The sequence below is a fragment of the Lepisma saccharinum genome, chromosome 3, assembly GCF_977018435.1.
Source record: "Lepisma saccharinum chromosome 3, izLepSacc3.1, whole genome shotgun sequence".
NCBI lineage: Eukaryota > Metazoa > Arthropoda > Insecta > Zygentoma > Lepismatidae > Lepisma > Lepisma saccharinum.
In genome coordinates, this window is record NC_139231.1 from 33,547,171 (window position 1) to 33,565,039 (window position 17,869).

The window sequence follows — 17,869 nt, forward strand, 5'->3', positions numbered from 1 at the left end:
AAAACAAAACAAATCAACCAGAACTTACTCTTCCAAAAATGGAGTTTCATTAGTTCATACCTCTTAGAAAGTTGAGGTTTTAGTTTCAATTGCACAGCGTTTCATTAGTGGATCAAGGCAGCTAATTCCGTGAACAATGACGTTGTTTTCCGAAAGTCTCAAATATTTGTCTCAGGCAATCACCCCCTTAAAATAGACGCATCTTCTGTGGTGATAAAATGCCACGTTTGGTGCGAGTTCTTTCTGTATATTTTCCCCCAATGGCATAACGCTGTCGCATTATAATGAAGAGGTCCTGTTTCGACTCCCCGTCCTCTGGTGGAAGCACAATGCACACGGGTTCGGACTACACGTTAAACTGTAGGTTTAGTCCCGATTAGCCTATCTGAGCATAAAAGTGGGCTTAGAAACAAACTATCAAAATCGTCTTCTATATACTTCGTGACATAACTTTGTTTTCTTTACTTCAGCTGCATCTACAGATTCTGTTTACATTTTCGGCTGATTCATGTGACAAAATTTATGTGTGGAACGAGGATTTCTAAATAGGATAAGCCACTCATTAGCAATTGAATAATTCTGTAGCTTTTTCCATATATAACTGATTTATTAAAATTTATTCACTTCGGTATTGTAGTGATTGTTGTGATTCCTTCTTATTAGTAGAACGAATATAAAGTTGATATTTCGTATATCATATTGATATTTGAAGATGACAGGTATATAAAAATTGTAATGAAAATAAAAGGGACACTTCTGGAATTTCAATGCAGAGCTAATTAAAATTATATTATACTCTATAGCAGGCATATCCAACTTCAATCAAGCACTTATCTACTTTTTATTGTCACAACAGGCAGTGAGCTACTATTAATCGTTAATCCTTGCAAAAATTTTTACCTACTCAGCCATTATACATTATAGAAGTTGAATTCAAATAACGTATATTCGTATAATTACAACAGATAACTGCGATCGACCAACAAACGCCTCGCGATCGACCGGTCAATCGCGATCGACGCGTTGGACATGCCTGCTCTATAGCATACTTAAACCCGAAGGTTTATGGCTGCAGCAACACAAGCCTTCCATCTGTCCCTATCCTGGGCAAGATCAATCCAATCTTTCCCATCCTTACCGATTTATTTTAGGTCCATCTCAACGTTATCCCTCCATCCTCGTCTTAGCCTTCCTACTGGTCCCTTACCATCAGGTTTCCCAACAAGAATCCTGTAAACTATTCTTTCCTCTGCCATTCGTGTCACATGGCCTGCCCATCTAACTAAGTCTTCTTGATTAAATTATTCTAATATTAATTAGAAAGTCGAAATAATTTATTGTGTTGTAGGTGGAAGTAACGCTAAGATGATGTTTAGATTTGTTTATTTGGAGATTATTTTAACCATAGCCAGGCCGGAATATATAATTATACGTAGTGGAGGCCCGAAGCTGCAGCCCTCAAGTTCACCCTCAATTCTGATTTAATCTTGATCATATCCTGCATAATTTTGAGCCTCCTAAGCCTACTAGCTGCTTTTAAACATGGAAGTATTAATTTGATCACAGTTTTTGTTTCAACAATGACAAAAGTGGCTTTTTATGGGTTAATAATATGTGAACATTTCCAGCTTAGATAATATTTACAAGTAAAATGTACATGTTATGAACACCAGGTTACACTTGAATATTTAATCATTCATATATCCCCGAGTATATGTACTTATTGAATTTGATTGGGTGGGCAATCGGGTGGGCACAGGAATTTTTGGGTGGGCGCTTGCCCACCCGTGCCCACCCCTGTCGCCGTCCCTGCTTTTGGGGCCGGGACTGGATTGGGACGGGTCTTTTTTGCTATAATTTACAATAACGAACCTTTCTGTAATTTCCATAATAGTAATTATAGTCACGGAATACTTAGTCGCGGTGGATCTTCTAAAGGTTAAGATGTTGCGGTCAAGTGCAGAAATTGATCATTAACTGTCCTTGTCTCCACTGTACTCATAAAAATGAGTATTTTTTTCTTTAACTACGTTAACTATAATTTACTGGGGAAAGGTTGACTTTCTTTGTTTAAAACATGTTTAAAAAAGGTTTTTTAACTCATGTTTTAAACAAAAAACCGTTTGTTTTGTTATTTTTAAAAAAACACAAATTTTGCCCACCCTGCTGTGTCTACACTCTACAGCGTTGGCACAGTGTTGATTTGATACTTAGAGAGCACGGATCGTGTTAGGATGTTAGAAGACAGTAGTAAAAAAGTTGCGAATGTTGCATTGATCGTTAGTCGGAGTGTGGAGGAAGGTGCGTCGAGGACGAAGGACTAAAGTGAAAGTGACAATCACGATGTAGAAGATGATGTGGAATGCGAACTGATTTAATTACAGGTGAGTTTGGCAACAGTGCATGGATCGTAAATGGCGTCTTCGGTGAGTAACGTTTGTGGTTAAATTGCTACGCGCACTGAACATTCTCGGTAAGGTTAGGTTAGAAAAGTGAGAGGAAAGAAATTATAGAGCGCGGAAAGTAATTTTTGGAGTTCTACGTGCCATGAAACTTACATTTTTTAAATATTTAAATTCCTTACCAACGTATCTATAGAGACAGGCGTTGCCGCGACAGCGGTTGCAGGCGGCAGGTTATTACCCCAAGTGCGGGGCCCGGAATCGGCGGGAAATTTTGACAGCAATTTTCATGACATTTCTTGGGGTACAGTCATGAAAAACCAGGGACGTCGTTAGGGGGGGGCACGCGGGGGCACTGGCCCCGGCAAACGCCCACGTGGCCCCGGGAAACTGTTCTGTATTTGCTGGAAATTTTACTTTGATGACAAATATTGCAAAATAATTCTTCAGTAAATTTTGTTTGCAGTTTGAAACACTTCTTCAATTTTCAGTAGCAAGAACTCAAGCAAGGCATTTCTTTCTTATTTCCCTCTTTCCTGCTTGTTGAACACAAACAGATGTATTGGCAGAGGATGCAGTTAATGGTTTTGTGGTCCGCCCCGGTCAGGGAAGTCCTATTGAAAATGCACTTTTCCTCTCTGCTGCACACCAGATCCAGGATCCCCCCAAAACCCGCACTTTCTCTTCATCTGGCCCTGCACTGGCTCCATGGGCGCCGAAAGGACGACACAAACAGGAAGATTTATCTACGGGTGGCTAGAACTTTCTGGGTTAATTATTTTATGGTTCAGAAAAGAAATCCCCGTGAGTTTCAAATTCCAAGAACAGAATTCTATTGCTTGTCCGTTTTTCGGCGCGGGAATGAATGCCATAGCGGTTCTTCTCACATGCACTCAACCCCCCCTGCTAATCCTTGGTTAAATGCGACGATGACGATGAATAATGAGCCGAAGAAATGGCGATGGGACAGACATGATACAACCATACCTGTGCAATGTCCGAACCTTGGACCTCTGGTTTCGTAGCGTGTTATACTCAGTAAAGTTCTTAGGAAGAAAAACTGTAAAAGTAGGGTGAAAAGAAGCAAAGTTGTACAATGCATAAAAAGATATGTTTAGTTCTTCTAAAACCTTCCAATTATCGAGTTCATGTTTTAAGTCCACTGCATGCACAGTGAGGCTAATTGGGAATCTGAACCACTATGTGCCTCCACCGGGTATCGGATCCGGGAACCCTTGATTACAAGGCGGCGATGCTACCACTGAGTCATCGAGGAGGCCGAGAAAAACTTACAGTTAGTCAGTTAAATTAATATTGAGGGACAAGGCCTGCGAAAAGTTCTTTCATTCGGTTGCACGTGGTCATCTCATAGAGTCGCATATAGTTTCGAGAGCAGAATTTGCTTCCATATAGCTTTCAAGTACATCCCAAATTGTCCTCACGATGTTGGAACAGCATACAAAGCTTGGAACTAATACAAGCAGGCACATACGCAGGGAAGGGGCTCCGGGGCTGCAGTCCTTTCCCGAAATCCTACAAATATTTAATTTTAATAATGTGTAGTAGTAATTAAATTTACTTCAGTCACAGGATTAAACATCTTGTATATGGTAAGTTGCAATATACAATATAGAAATCCATCTTCAGCGCATTTACTCCTCCCCCCAACCTTTTATTCTTTAGATGGCGGCTGCCGATTAGTGACAAGCCACTTCCGAAATCAAATTCTGGCTACCGGCCTGACCACCATGGAACGAACCTTGAACCTTTCGATTGATTGATTAATTGAATTAGTGTTTTAAGTCCACTTTATGCACAGTAAGGCTAATCGGGACTGGACCTACAGTTTAAAGTGAGATCCGAACAACTATGTGCCTCCATCGGGAATCGAACTCGGGCAGGTTGTTGAACCTGCCGAACCAAAGACGAGAGCGTAATCATTTGAGCCTGTGCGAACTTTGTTTTAACCAGTGCCATCATATATTCAGTTTTCCACACACAAATAAGATTAATTTTAAGAAATTAGATGTGTGCATATAATTTCTTATCGTCATCATTTCCCAAGTGAACAATCAGATGGCATAGAAGACTCGGGCCCGCCATACAGAATAGTACTTAACGCGGTCCCCTTGAACTAAGAGATACCGGATTTGATTCCGGTATGAACTGTATACATGAGATGCCTAATCGGGACTGGTTTTACAGTGTAAAGTGGGATCCGAACCACTATGAGCATCCATCGGGTATCGAACCCGGAACCCCTTGATTACAAGGCGACGATGCTACCATGCGCCACCAAGGAGGCCCTTGCTCCTTTTCTTTCCAAGACTATATATATATATATACACACAGTGGCGTAGCAAGGGGTGGGCGAAGTGGGCGACCGCCCGGAGCTTCGCGCCTAAAGTGCCCTTCCGTCCCAAACGGTTGATACGAAAATTATAGGCCTAATAGCCTAAATGGAAGTGAGAAAAAATATGGAAAAGGCTAATTTTTGTGCGTAATAAAATTAAAATATTCTGCTTTTCTCTGGTTATAAATTCTAGTTAAACGTTATAATTTGAATGAATACGTCAAATCACGGGCGTAACATGAATGAACTGTCCCGACTAAATGGGGATGTCTTTTATCCTTGTATCAATGGTTATAAAACAAAAATTACTCAATGCTGCAGACTGCAAACTTCTGGAGCCTGACTCTCTCTCCTCAGACAACCCATTCCTATATAAAAAGGTAAAGTGTTCCCCTGTGCATAGCACCACGCCATGAAGGCGTACAGAGGCTGTGGGGGTAACGCCCCACACTTTCTTGATCCGGTCGTGAGTGAGGGTGATGTGATCAGCATCACGCCCCTGACCGCCTTTACTCCCCAGGGACCCATGTTATTCGACGCTGGGTTGGCGCCGGGGCCACTTCCACCGTTAGAAAAGTTCCCGGATTTGAACCGGCCGGGGATCGAACCCGGGACCTTGAGCATGGTAGTCTGACGCGTTACCGACTGAGCACCGCGGCCACCCCCCAAGGTGGTATATGCAAGGACGAAATCGAAATTGTTGCACAATCTGAAAAATCGTGAATGTTATTTTCGTACGTTTTTATATCTCCACATTATAATATTTCATAGTTCAAGGGGGGGAGGGGTCATGGCCCCCATGACGCTTCTGTTGAGTACAAGCATGCCCTACAGCTTCAGATTTCATCTTCCTCAAATACACTTTCCGGGTGAGTGAAATTATTAAATATAATTTTCGTCAGTAATCTATTATTATAATTTAAATATGATAAATTGCTGACGTATCCATGAACATTTACTATCGATTTACATTGAGATTTCAAATTTAATGAACGGATGGCGGCCTCGCGATCTGTTGCTACGCCACTGTATGTATGTGTGTGTGTGTGTGTGTGTATATATATATATATATATATATATATATATACATATACATACACACATACATACATATATAATGTATGTATACAGTATAGGCCTATTCATTCATTCATTCATTGTTTTCTGCCTAATTGGCAGGTTTTTCACTGCAATCTCCAGCTTTCCCTGTTCTCTGCCTTACGCTTCGTAATAGCATACGACCCAGTTAATTTAATATCATCCATAAGCTGATATCTCTTTCTTCCACGGACTTTTCTTCCTTCAACCATTCCCTCCAAGGCATCTCTTAGCAGGCAGTTTCTTCTTAGACAGTGTCCTAACCAGTTTCTTTTCCTCTTCTTGATGGTCTCCAGTATAGATGTTTTTTCACCAACTCTTTTCAGTACGGCTTCGTTTCTTACCTTGTCCGTCCATTTTACACGCTCCATTTTTCGCCATGTCCACATTTCAAAAGCTTCGAGTCGTTTCTCTTCATTTCTTCTCAACGTCCAGGTTTCTGCACCATATAGTGCTACACTCCACACAAAACATTTCACTAATCTCTTCCTTAGACCTATGTCCATGGGTCCACAAAAAACATTTTTTCTTCTATTGAAAGCTTCTTTTGCTATTGCGATTCTCATTTTCACTTCTTGGTTGCAGCTCATGTCACTGCTTATAGTGCATCCGAGGTACTTGAAGCTATCCACTTGCTGGATTCTTTCACTGTTTGCTCTTACATTAATATTCCTTGGTTTCCGTCCTATAACCATTGCCTTTGTCTTCTTTACATTAATCTTCATCCCATACTGCTCACAGCTGCTGTTTAACTCTTCTAACATACTATTTATGGTTATTTCATCCTCAGCGAATAATGCCATGTCATCAGCAAATCTTATGCAGTTTATTCTTCTTCCTCCTAATTTGACACCTCCTGTGCCCTGGAAACAAGTTTTCACTATATCTTCTAAATAAATATTAAACAAAGTAGGCGATAGGCAGCATCCTTGTCGTACTCCTCTTCCAATTTCACAGCCTTCTGTCATTTCGTCTCCTGTTCTCACTTTAACTCGTTGATTCATGTATAAGTTGCTTAGAAGTCTTCTCTCTTTCCAATCTACACCAATTTTCTTCAGAATTTCTAAAAGTTTAACCCAATTCACTCTATCAAAGGCTTTCTCCAGGTCTACAAATACTACAAACACCTCCTTTCCTTTCTCTAAATATCTTTCCCCAATGGTCCTCAGTAAACCAATTGCATCCCTTGTACCTCTTCCTTTCCTGAAACCAAACTGTTCTCCCTCTAACTCGCCACTGACCTTCGAGTATAGGCGTCTGTTCAGAATTCTTAGAATAATTTTTGCCGAGTGAGATATCAAACTGATTGTCCTGTACTCAGAACATTTTCTGGCATTGCTTTTCTTCTGCAGAGGTACCAAAACAGTCTCCGTGAAATCTTGTGGCCAATCCCCTTTCTCATAGATTTCATTGCATAAGTGCAGTATTTCTCTTTTTCCATCTCCCAGGCATTTGATAAGTTCAACAGGAATTTCATCAGTGCCCGTTGCTTTCCCATTCCTCATTTCTTTGAGTGCTTGCTCAAATTCTTCATTCAGGATATAGTATCCTTTCTCATCGTCAGGCACGTCGTCTTCATTTTCTACATTCAGACTGTCTGGGCGATTCTCTTTCTGGTAGAGCTCTTCAACGTACTTTCCCCACACATTCGATATTCCTTTTTTGTCTGTGATTTCACATCCTTCCTCGTCTTCTATCATCCACATTGTTTTCCATTTCTTCTTTTGGAAGCCCAAGCAGTTTACTTCACGATACATCAAGTCATACCTTCCTCTTTTTTCCAGTTCTTCAATTTCTTCACATTTTTGTTTCATCCATTGTACTTTTGCCCTGTCAGTTTCTCTTCTTAGCTGGTTATTCAGTATCTTGTAATTATGTCTTCCCTCTTCTGTATTTACATTCTTCCATTTTCTCCGTTCCTCCATTTTTTCCAGCATACTTTCAGTAATCCATGGTTTCTTTGCACTTTTCCTTTCCCTGTAGCCTATTGTTTCATCCACTGCCTTCTGTAAGCAGCTTTTTATTCCATCCCACATCTCATCCTTATTGTTACAACTAGCTTTAAACTTATTATAGTTTCCTTGGAAATGTTCTGCAAATTTTTGTCTTTCGTCTTCTTCCCTTAGCTTCTCTAAGTGGGGTTTCTTGCTCACCTGGTTTTGGGTTATCTTCTTCAATGTAAGATTGATTTCTCCTATTAGCAAGATGTGGTCTGAATTAATGTCAGCTCCTGGCAATGTCTTCGCATTTTTCAAACAATTTCGAAATCTTTCTTGTACCAGTATGTAATCTATCTGGTATCTTTTACAATCTCTTGGACATATCCAGGTGTACCTCCTTCTCTTATGTTGTTGGAACAGTGTGTTTCCAACAATTAGGGAGTTTCTTTTACAGAAATTTACCAGGCTTTCCCCTCTCTCATTTCTCTCGCCTAATCCATATCTTCCTACTGTACTTCCATCCTGCCTTTCTCCTACTACAGCATTCCAATCACCCATTACGATAATGCACGAACCCTTTCTCTCTTTTTCCATCAATTCCTCTATCTTCTCATAGTTTTCCTCCACTTCTTCTTCTGACAACCCACTATGTGGCATATACACTTGAATTAACACTAAGTCTTTCTTCTTTCCTTGAAGTTTCACCATTATAATCCTGTCATCCACATAACGCACTGCTATAACTTTATGTTTCACACGTGGTCCTAGCACTATTCCCACACCACGGTTTCCTTGTTGATCACCTCCAGAATAAAACATCTTGAACTCATCACTCACTATTTCACCATTTTGTTCCCACCTCACTTCTGATATTCCCATAACATCTACTTTGTTTCTTCTCATTTCTGCCTTTAAGTTTTCTAGCTTTCCCGACTGTAACAGGGTTCTGACATTCCACGTTCCAATCCTTAATCTTACCTTCTGTTTGCTTCTCTTTTCCCCATCAGTGTCATTTGTCATAACGTGTCCTTCCCAGACATCCCCCTCCCGGACATCCGAATGGGGGGCTAGTTTACGTCCGGAATATTTTGCCTTGGAATGACTCATCATGATTGCAGCTTTTCTAGGGAAAAGATATATGCGGTAGCTTCCCGTTGCTTTCCGCACACCACTCTCTCTTTCGCATCTTGAAAGATCCCAGATGGTGTATAAATAGTTTGTTAATTTATAATAGTTTGATAGAAAAATCTTACGTTTGCCCCCCCCCCCCAAAGTGATGAACCTAGCTACGTCCCTGTGAAAAACCGACTTCGACATACATCGATCGGTACGGGTGCTTCGAAGTTCGCATACTAACTAATTGAGGCCTCCCAATCACGAATTTGAAGTTAAAATTTGGTGGTCAGGTGTAGAAATTGCAAAATAAGCTAAATTGAATGGTGTGCGATCGGCATTTTACGGTAAATGATGAGCAATCACTCAATTTCGCTTATTTTGCAATTTTTAGACGTGACTGCCAAATTCTAACTTCGAATTCATGATTAGGATGCCTCAGTTAGTGAGTATGCGCAATATTACGAAAATCGGGGAGGGTCCGGTATTGTAAATTCGCTCTGAATTTTTTTAAATCCCGACATTCGGGACGGGAAAAATTCGCTATTTCCCGAAGTCCTAGAAATCTCGAATTCTACACGTCATTTTCACCTTAAGTGGTTGTTTTTGCATTTCTGGAATAAAAACTAACAATTTCAGATAAGTTCCAGACACTTGCAATATAGAAAACATCGAGAATTAATGACTTTCTAAATTGACCATTCGGTATTTCCCGACTGGTCGGGATCCCTAAAAGTCGGAAAATCATTTCCCGAAGTCGGTAATCGGGACGGAAATTTTTTTCCCAATCCCGGTCCCGACTTTTCGGGATTCCGCACACCCCTACCCATTTACATGGGTATGGAAAACGTCATACAATGCCAAAGTTACAGAATAGAAAAAATTACAATAAGGAGGAAAAGGCAAGAAAAAATACAAATATTCGTTAGGGTTATACAGTTAACAGTTATATGTCTGTTAAGTACAGTTAACATAATTTATACAAGACCAGATCACAAATCCTAAATTTGTAAAAATAAAAATACATTACCAAATTTCAATTTAAAATTTACTATTTCAATGATCCAGTTTACTACTCTAATTCATTGTATAGTTCTTTGTCTATTAGGTACTGTTTTATTTATTTCAGTCTTTTGTATGTATCAGTAATTTGTTTGATGTGTGTGCAACATGAGGTGCTTTGTTTAAAAGAGCAAGTATATGCGCTTCCATATGAAAGTTCTCGCTTTAGCGTGTGTTGTATTGATAGACAATCTAATTTTTATCCATTTCACCATGTGTTAGTGGTGCGTATGCAATTACTTTATAAATATGTAGGGAATATATAGTTATAATTCGTTTTCTCGAAATGATTCTCTACATGAGCTTCTTATCGCTATTTTAAACATATGCCGTATTGCTCTTTTTTGCAGAATAAGCAATCTTTGAGTGTACCCCTGTGCAGCTCCTCCCCATGCTATTATGTAATATACTAGGTACGGATATACAAGTCCATAGTACAAATTTTTGTTTAATTCACACACATCATCATATATAAATTTTTCCCTACTTTTGTGCATACATGGTCAATATGATATGTCCATCTTAAGTTATCATCAATAACTAAACCTAAAATTTTACTGGATTTTTATAATTGATTTCATTGTCATCTATTCGTACATTTATATTATGAAAATTGTGTTTCTTTTCAGTGTGAAAAACCATATACCTTGTTGTTTGGTAGTTTATATTCAAGCTATATGAGTTTAAGTATTGAGTTATTATATTTACTGATGTGTAGGTTTGTATTTCTAATTGTTCTTGTGTTTTGGCACTGCAAGTTATGGTTGTGTCATCTGCGTATGTTAAAATATTGTGTTGTCTGGAGTTGATATATAATATGAACAGTAGTGGGCCTAGTATGGAGCCTTGAGGAACTGCTATTCAGTTTCAGATACAATTTTATGAACCACGGAGTTTTCAGTGTGGTGTATCTGCTAACACTGTGGTCTATCCCTGATAAAAGATTTTATCAATTTATGTGTGTTTCCTCTAATGCCTAGATTGTACAGTTTTTTACATTGGAATAGAGTCGTTTAAACAGTCAAAGGCTTTTGAGAGATCCAAGAAAAAAGCACAAGGTATCACATTATCTTCTAAAGCATCTATAATTATCTCAATAAATTGTGAAGTAGATGTACTTGTCGATTTGCCTTTTTAAACCCATGTTGTAGTGGACTTATTATGTTATATTTGGCACAGAAATCATACTATATTTTATTACAAATGATTTTCTCAAGCCATTTAGAGAAAGATGATGTGATCGATATTGGTCTGTAGTTCTTTATTTCAGTCTCCAGTCCTTTATTGAGTATTGGTACTTTTGGAAAAATTCCACTTCTTATTCAGGGGTTTATTGCATATTGTAATAGTAATATAATGTACTATGAACAATTTTTAATTAGATAATTTGACGAACCACCTGGACCTCCTGATTTCTTATTATTTATTTTCTATAGTAGTTTCTAGTTCTTTTATGGTTATTTCATCTAACAAAATGGAGTTCAATACTGTATTTGATTTAATTTCGGTTGTATAGGCACTTTTTTGAGTCAATAGGACAGTTTACATATGAGTTTGTGAAATACCTATTAAAGATATCAGCAATTGTTGGATGTTGGTTATATCTATTTCATTATCAACTAATGTGCTACTTTCATAGCACTTATTGAATATTTTACCTCTCTGCTCACTTATGATATTCCAAATTGCCTTTGAATTATTGCTATTATTCCTAATATTATCTGTGAGGTGTTTAGATTTTTCACGTTTTGTTAGTTTTTTTATATTCATTTTTCTTCATTTTGTATAACTCACATTTATTTTTCGTTATATGTATGCATTTTGTCATAAATGTCTTTGAGGTCGTTCTTTTTGTGTATTATTTCATTTTTTACCGAAGTTTTTGTTTTCTTATTAGATTGAACCTGCTTTGTTTTTATGGGAAATGCAAGGTTCATGTAGTATGTTAGAGTGTTCATAAACTTCTCCCATGCATTTTCGGTTCTACATTCTTGGAATACCAGAGACCAATTTTCTTTACATAACAGATGTAACAAATGGTTTACATTATCTTCCCCCATGTTCGGGTAGGGGTGGGCGAAACATTTTTTTTTGTTCGGAAAGAATCGGGATGGCAAATTTTCAAAATCCCGACGTCCGGGACGGGAAATATTTGCAAGTTCGCAGCGTCACTGGTAACAGACTTCCTATTTCAGAAATTGGTATACTCCCCCTGCACATAGGAAGATAAAAGTACTCCCTTCAGTGTTGTGCAATCCAAAGAACTACCACCCCTTCTTGGTAATGACTTACTGAAAATACACAAATGTGACATTTCACTCAATACTAACTTGTTGACACTTTGACGCATAGGCCATATTTCGAAAGATACCTTCCCACAAAATCACACACCTACACCATCCCTGATGTAATTTTTACTAAACTAGACCCTCCTAGCAACCAACACAGTGTAGTAACAATCCCAGAAAATGTAACCCTAAAACCCAGAACCCGAACATATGTTTCAGTTACCATTACTCCCCCCTCCCCTCACAATATCCTACTGACACCCTCTCAGGAAACACTCTTAACATACAACATCCTTATACCCCATTCTCTCCTAAACACTACTTCCCCCTTTACTAGTTCATAACCCCTCTGACAAACCAATCACACTCAAATCCAACACCCCACTTGGCCAAGCCACCCCCTGTGACAATAGTCGACATGACCAACACTGATATGACTACTGCTACATACACATGCACAGAAGACAATACAGAAAACACAAGACTGAAGGAATGTCAGAAAAAATTGATCCCTCTTGCCTCATTATTAACACTGACTTATCAGAGGCAGACAAACAAAAAATCAGAAACTTAGTATTTGATTACGCTGATGTTTTAGCTTGGTGACATTGACATTGGAAACAATCCGCCTCCCTATATGAGACAATAGCCCATCCCTCTGAACCTTAGGGAGCAAATGAAAATTGAGATTAATAACCTTTTACAAGATGGTATCATTCGTAGGTCAGAATGCAGTCCATTCCGACACCCGATTCTCTTAGAACGCAAGCGAGACTCATCGTTCCGCGTGGTTTCTGGTCTTAGGGCGCTGAATAAAATTATTCAGCCTTCTTCTCCCCCAACGCCTAACACTGATAATATTCTAGCAGACATGGCAGGTAAGAAATACCACACAACTCTTGGCCTTAAGTCCCCATTCTTTCAAATAAAGCTAACGGAACAGTAAAAGAAAATGACCTCATTTGCAATTAGTAATTGAAGACTAAAATTGGTAAACGATGTAAGTGCCACAATAATTCAAACACCGTTTTCCACGTTATACTGTGAAATGTGCCATGCTTCATAATGTGGTAAACGTGAAATGTGGCTGGTAGCCCTCTAAGTAGTTCAAAGGGCGTGTAAAGAGTTCACTAGTGTGGACGTTCTTACGGGCGGATGTGGTGAAAGATGCGATTTCCCAACACTTTCGCTTTTGTCACTTACAAATTGTTCCACTCAATTGTGGAACCTATGAGTATGAAGTATTGCCAATGGGCTTCAAGACAAGTAGCCAGGTCATGAACAATGCAATGTCTATTGCTTTGTCTGGCATAGATAGTTCCGAGATATCTGCATATACGAATGACATAATTTGCTTCACAAACTCAGTTGACGCGATGCTACAACTTCTAAATAGAGTCTTTTCTTAATTAGGCGCAGCTAATTTGAAAATAGGGCCGAACAAATGTAAATTCTGCTTTGAAGAAATTCCAGTCTTAGGCCATCTTGTGTCACAAAAGGGATTTAAAATTTCTGATCACATCTTGCGCGCAAAGAAATTCCGCCACCTAAATCTAAGAAGAATTTGAAATCTTTCCTAGGCATATCCTTTCATCAGACGCTATATACAAGGGTTCGAGGAACCCGCAGAATGTTTGTTTAAATTGCTAAAAAATAATGTAAACTTTCATTAGCATGAAGAGCACCAAAAAAGATTTGAGACATTAAAAGACATAATTATTTCCGCACCAATTCTTAGACCTTCTGACCCAAAGCAAACCCAATTTATGTTTAAGACATTAAATATTTCGCGGGTAATAAAATCATCCGCGCCGCCGCCGTAGACCGCGTCCCTCGCCCTCGCCCTCGCCCGCACCCGCTCCCGCGCCGCCGCACGCAAAACACTATATTTGCATCTTACACACTAGATGCGCGCGTATATCCTCCACACACAAACATACACACATATTAGGTTAGCATACACCAATTACCCCCTCCCCCTTCCGGGCCTCCCCCATGGCGCAGTGGTAGCGTCGTCGCCTTGTAATCAAGGGGTCCCGGGTTCGATACCCGATGGAGGCACAAGTGGTTCGGATCCCACTTTAAACTGTAGGTCCAGTCCCGATTAGCCTTACTGTGCATAAAGTGGACTTAAAACAACAACTCAACTCAACTCAACCCTCCCCCTTCCACATCGCCACACTACACTTCGCCGGATGTCTGCAAGGTGAACAGGTAGGTCATAATTTTCTATTGATTCTTCCGCTCATCACCGGATGTCGTCAAGGTCAACGGTAAGTCAAAATTTTCCATTGGTACTTCCGCTCATCACCGGATGTCGTCAAGGTCAAAGAAGTTGAATTACATCGGATGTCGTCAAGGTCACCGGATGTAACATAACATCGGATGTGTCAGATATCTGCCGAGTCATTTAAAAATAAAAATAGATTTGGTCTCGTACACACTAGAGGCGCCAGGGCTCATGGTTAACTATTCTTAAATGGAGTTGAAATAAAGAAAATGGCGGCTAGAATGTCCAGTGGCATACCTCAGATGGGAATTAATGATCTAAATGGATTTCGAAAGCTTAAACTAAAAATACTAACGGAAATATGTTCTGGGTGCCAATTTTAGCTGTATATTCAGTTATGATTGACCAATATCAGCATAAAATGATATTGAGACAATTAAGATGGCGACCAGCATGTTCAGTGGCGTACTCTGAGGAGAATTTAGGGGATATGTATTTCAAAATGGTTGAAGTTCAAAGAATAAATAAAAGTGTATTCAATTCTAGTTGACAATGCAAGCTAATTTATCACCAAAACTTTGATCCTTGTTTTAGCAAATTACACAATACTTCTGATTGCAATCTAAACGGTCCCGATCATTCTATCTGAGCATACAATGGAGTTGAATCAATTAAAATAGCGGTCAATGTGTCCAGTAACGTACTCACAGAGGGAAATTAGAGGATATGTGCATCGTTATAAGTAAAATTAAAATAGTAACGATGAAAATGGGTTCGATTCTATTTATCGCTTTAAAGTGGTTTTATGGTCTCCCAGTAGCTTATTGATTAATTCAGTGCTCTTATAATCAAGAGATTGTCGGTGGATGAAAAATTGTATAGTGGTTCGAATTCAAATTTAACTTGTAGATCTGATCCCGATAAAACTATCTAAGCATAATAAAATTGACGCAAAGAAATGAGAATATATAACCTAAGAGATGTGTGAAAGTGTTTGTGCATCGAAATTTAATGGGTTCAAAAGGCCGCGTGTTCGATTTCTCGTGGAGGCAAACTTCAGATTAGAATCAGTTCCAATTTTAACTGTAGATTTGGTTATGTTTATCCAATATAAACATAAAATGAAGTGAAAAGAAGCAAGATGCCGACCAGCTTGTTCAGTGGTGTACCTTGAGAGGGGATATTCGGGGACATGTGTTTCGAAATGGATGAAGTCTAAAATAAAACAAGTTCTGTGTTATGCATTTTTAAAATCAATATTTACCGAAAGGAAAATATTTGTAAAGTCGATTTTTTTTCATGTAACTTTTATGAAACTAAAGTCAAAATGAATATTAAATATAAATATTAATCCCGTCTGTATATCTGATACTGCACTGGTCTGGCTGCATGATGAAGAACTGGAATGACTGGCTGGCTGCATGTTGAGCTGCTGCATGATGTCTGCTGGCTGCATGTTGAGCTGCAACATGATGTTTGCTGGCTGCATATTGAGCTGCGGCATGAGATCTGCTGGCTGACTGACTGCATGTTGAGCTGCTTCATGATATCTGCTGGCTGACTGGCTACATGTGGAACGGCTTCAGGATGACTCCTGGCTGACTGGCTGCATGTTGAGCAGCTTCAGAATTACTCCTGGCTGACTGGCTGCATGTGGAACGGCTTCAGGATGACTGCTGGCTGACTGGCTGAATGTTGAACTGCCGAAGAGATGGCTGAGAAAGGAACTGAGTGTTGCATGGCCAGATGGTGACGTTGTGCAAGGGGTAGCCGACAGGCGAAGGGAAGGAGAAGTTATAACAGAAGGTGGTCGCCTAACTGGGGAAGAGTAAAGGTCAGTGACGAAGGAAGGTGACATATAGGTAATGACAGATTTGGGTAGACAGTAGCCATTATCGAAGGTGATATGTATGGGAAGAGGAGGAGCTAGTCTAGTTGGAGTTTTAACTTGACGAAGAGTCGGAGGGGATGGTGGTGAATGTGTGGGACGTTGAGATATAACACATAAGGAAATAGGAGGACTAGGGATGGAACATGTTGTAGGGGAGATGGGGATTTGCTAGTGTCAACATGGACAGCAAGAAGTGCGACGTTTTAGATGTAAGTACGCTTACGTAACGCAAATACAAGGAAGCAGGAAAGCTCTGAAAATTAAGAAGAGATAAGAGGTGGTATGTGCAAGTTTATACTGGTTGGAATGTTCCTCACTTTGCATTATGTAGTGTTGATGGGAAGTGTTGGTGTTCAGGCATTTCTAATCTCACATTATAGTATATGGGAATGATGTAATCATAAGGAATGATTCCAGATAAAGTAGTAAGAGTACAGCCATTGTCGTTAGTGAACCTTGAAAGGGACAAATAAACAATTTTAAAAGCGAGTTTGCACATAAAAAATAGCATTTATTAAGCATGTTTTGTTTTTCGAGTTAGCTACTCAAACTACGAAAAATGGGAAGGGTCACTAATGATAAAAGTAGAAAAGAGAAGGAATAACAAGCGGTAATGCAAGAGATTCTCGAGACTGAATAGTTTATAATATAGCCTTGTGCATGTTTGCTTTGTTTGAATTTTTAGTTTTCTTTTGATTACGTTTTGGGCTCCGCGATTTATTTGCTCGAGCCGAGGCGATTACTACATCGTCAGCTGTGCGAGATTCGTCAACGGAGAGTTCGCGCATGCGCGTGTATTTGTGCGAGTTTTTTTTTGACAATCTGCTTGCTGCAGACAGTAAAACTCGCGTTGTTTCTAACGAACGGAAAATTACGTACTCAACCTGTAGTCAGTTTAGAGATCACGTTCCTGGTTGGCCATTTATAGTTTTTACTTCCTTTTTATTATTTCAAAGTAAAATATTAAAAGGTTTATTTTAGTGTTCGAACTTGCTTTGAAAGTTAATTCCTGAGTGTTCTTTTCTTCTTTCTTCGTTAGATTTGTGACAATGTGTGCAGCGTTGAGGAAAGGGAAGGGACAGGATGGAGAGAGCACTACCTGAATAAAAAATGGCGGAACTTCCGTTCTTCACATGTGATCGTTCTTTTGTGCGGCTGAAATGCAAATGTAAGTGTGTAAAGTGCTCCCCTCTGGTTTGCACGACGCCATGAAGGCGAATAGGAGGTGTGGGGTCAGGGCCCTACACTTTCTTGATCTGGGTGTGATGTGATGTGACCAGGTACCCACTATATACGACGCTGGGTGGGCGCCGAAGCCGCTTGAACAGGTTGAAAAAGTCCTGGTTCTTGCCCGCCGGGATCGAACCCGAGTATCTCGCATGGTAGTCAGACGCCCTAACGACTGAGAAACCGCGGCTTATGAAATAATGCAAATAGCGGATGTAAATTGACACGTGTGTGTGAATATAATATCTATAAATTGTGAATGAAC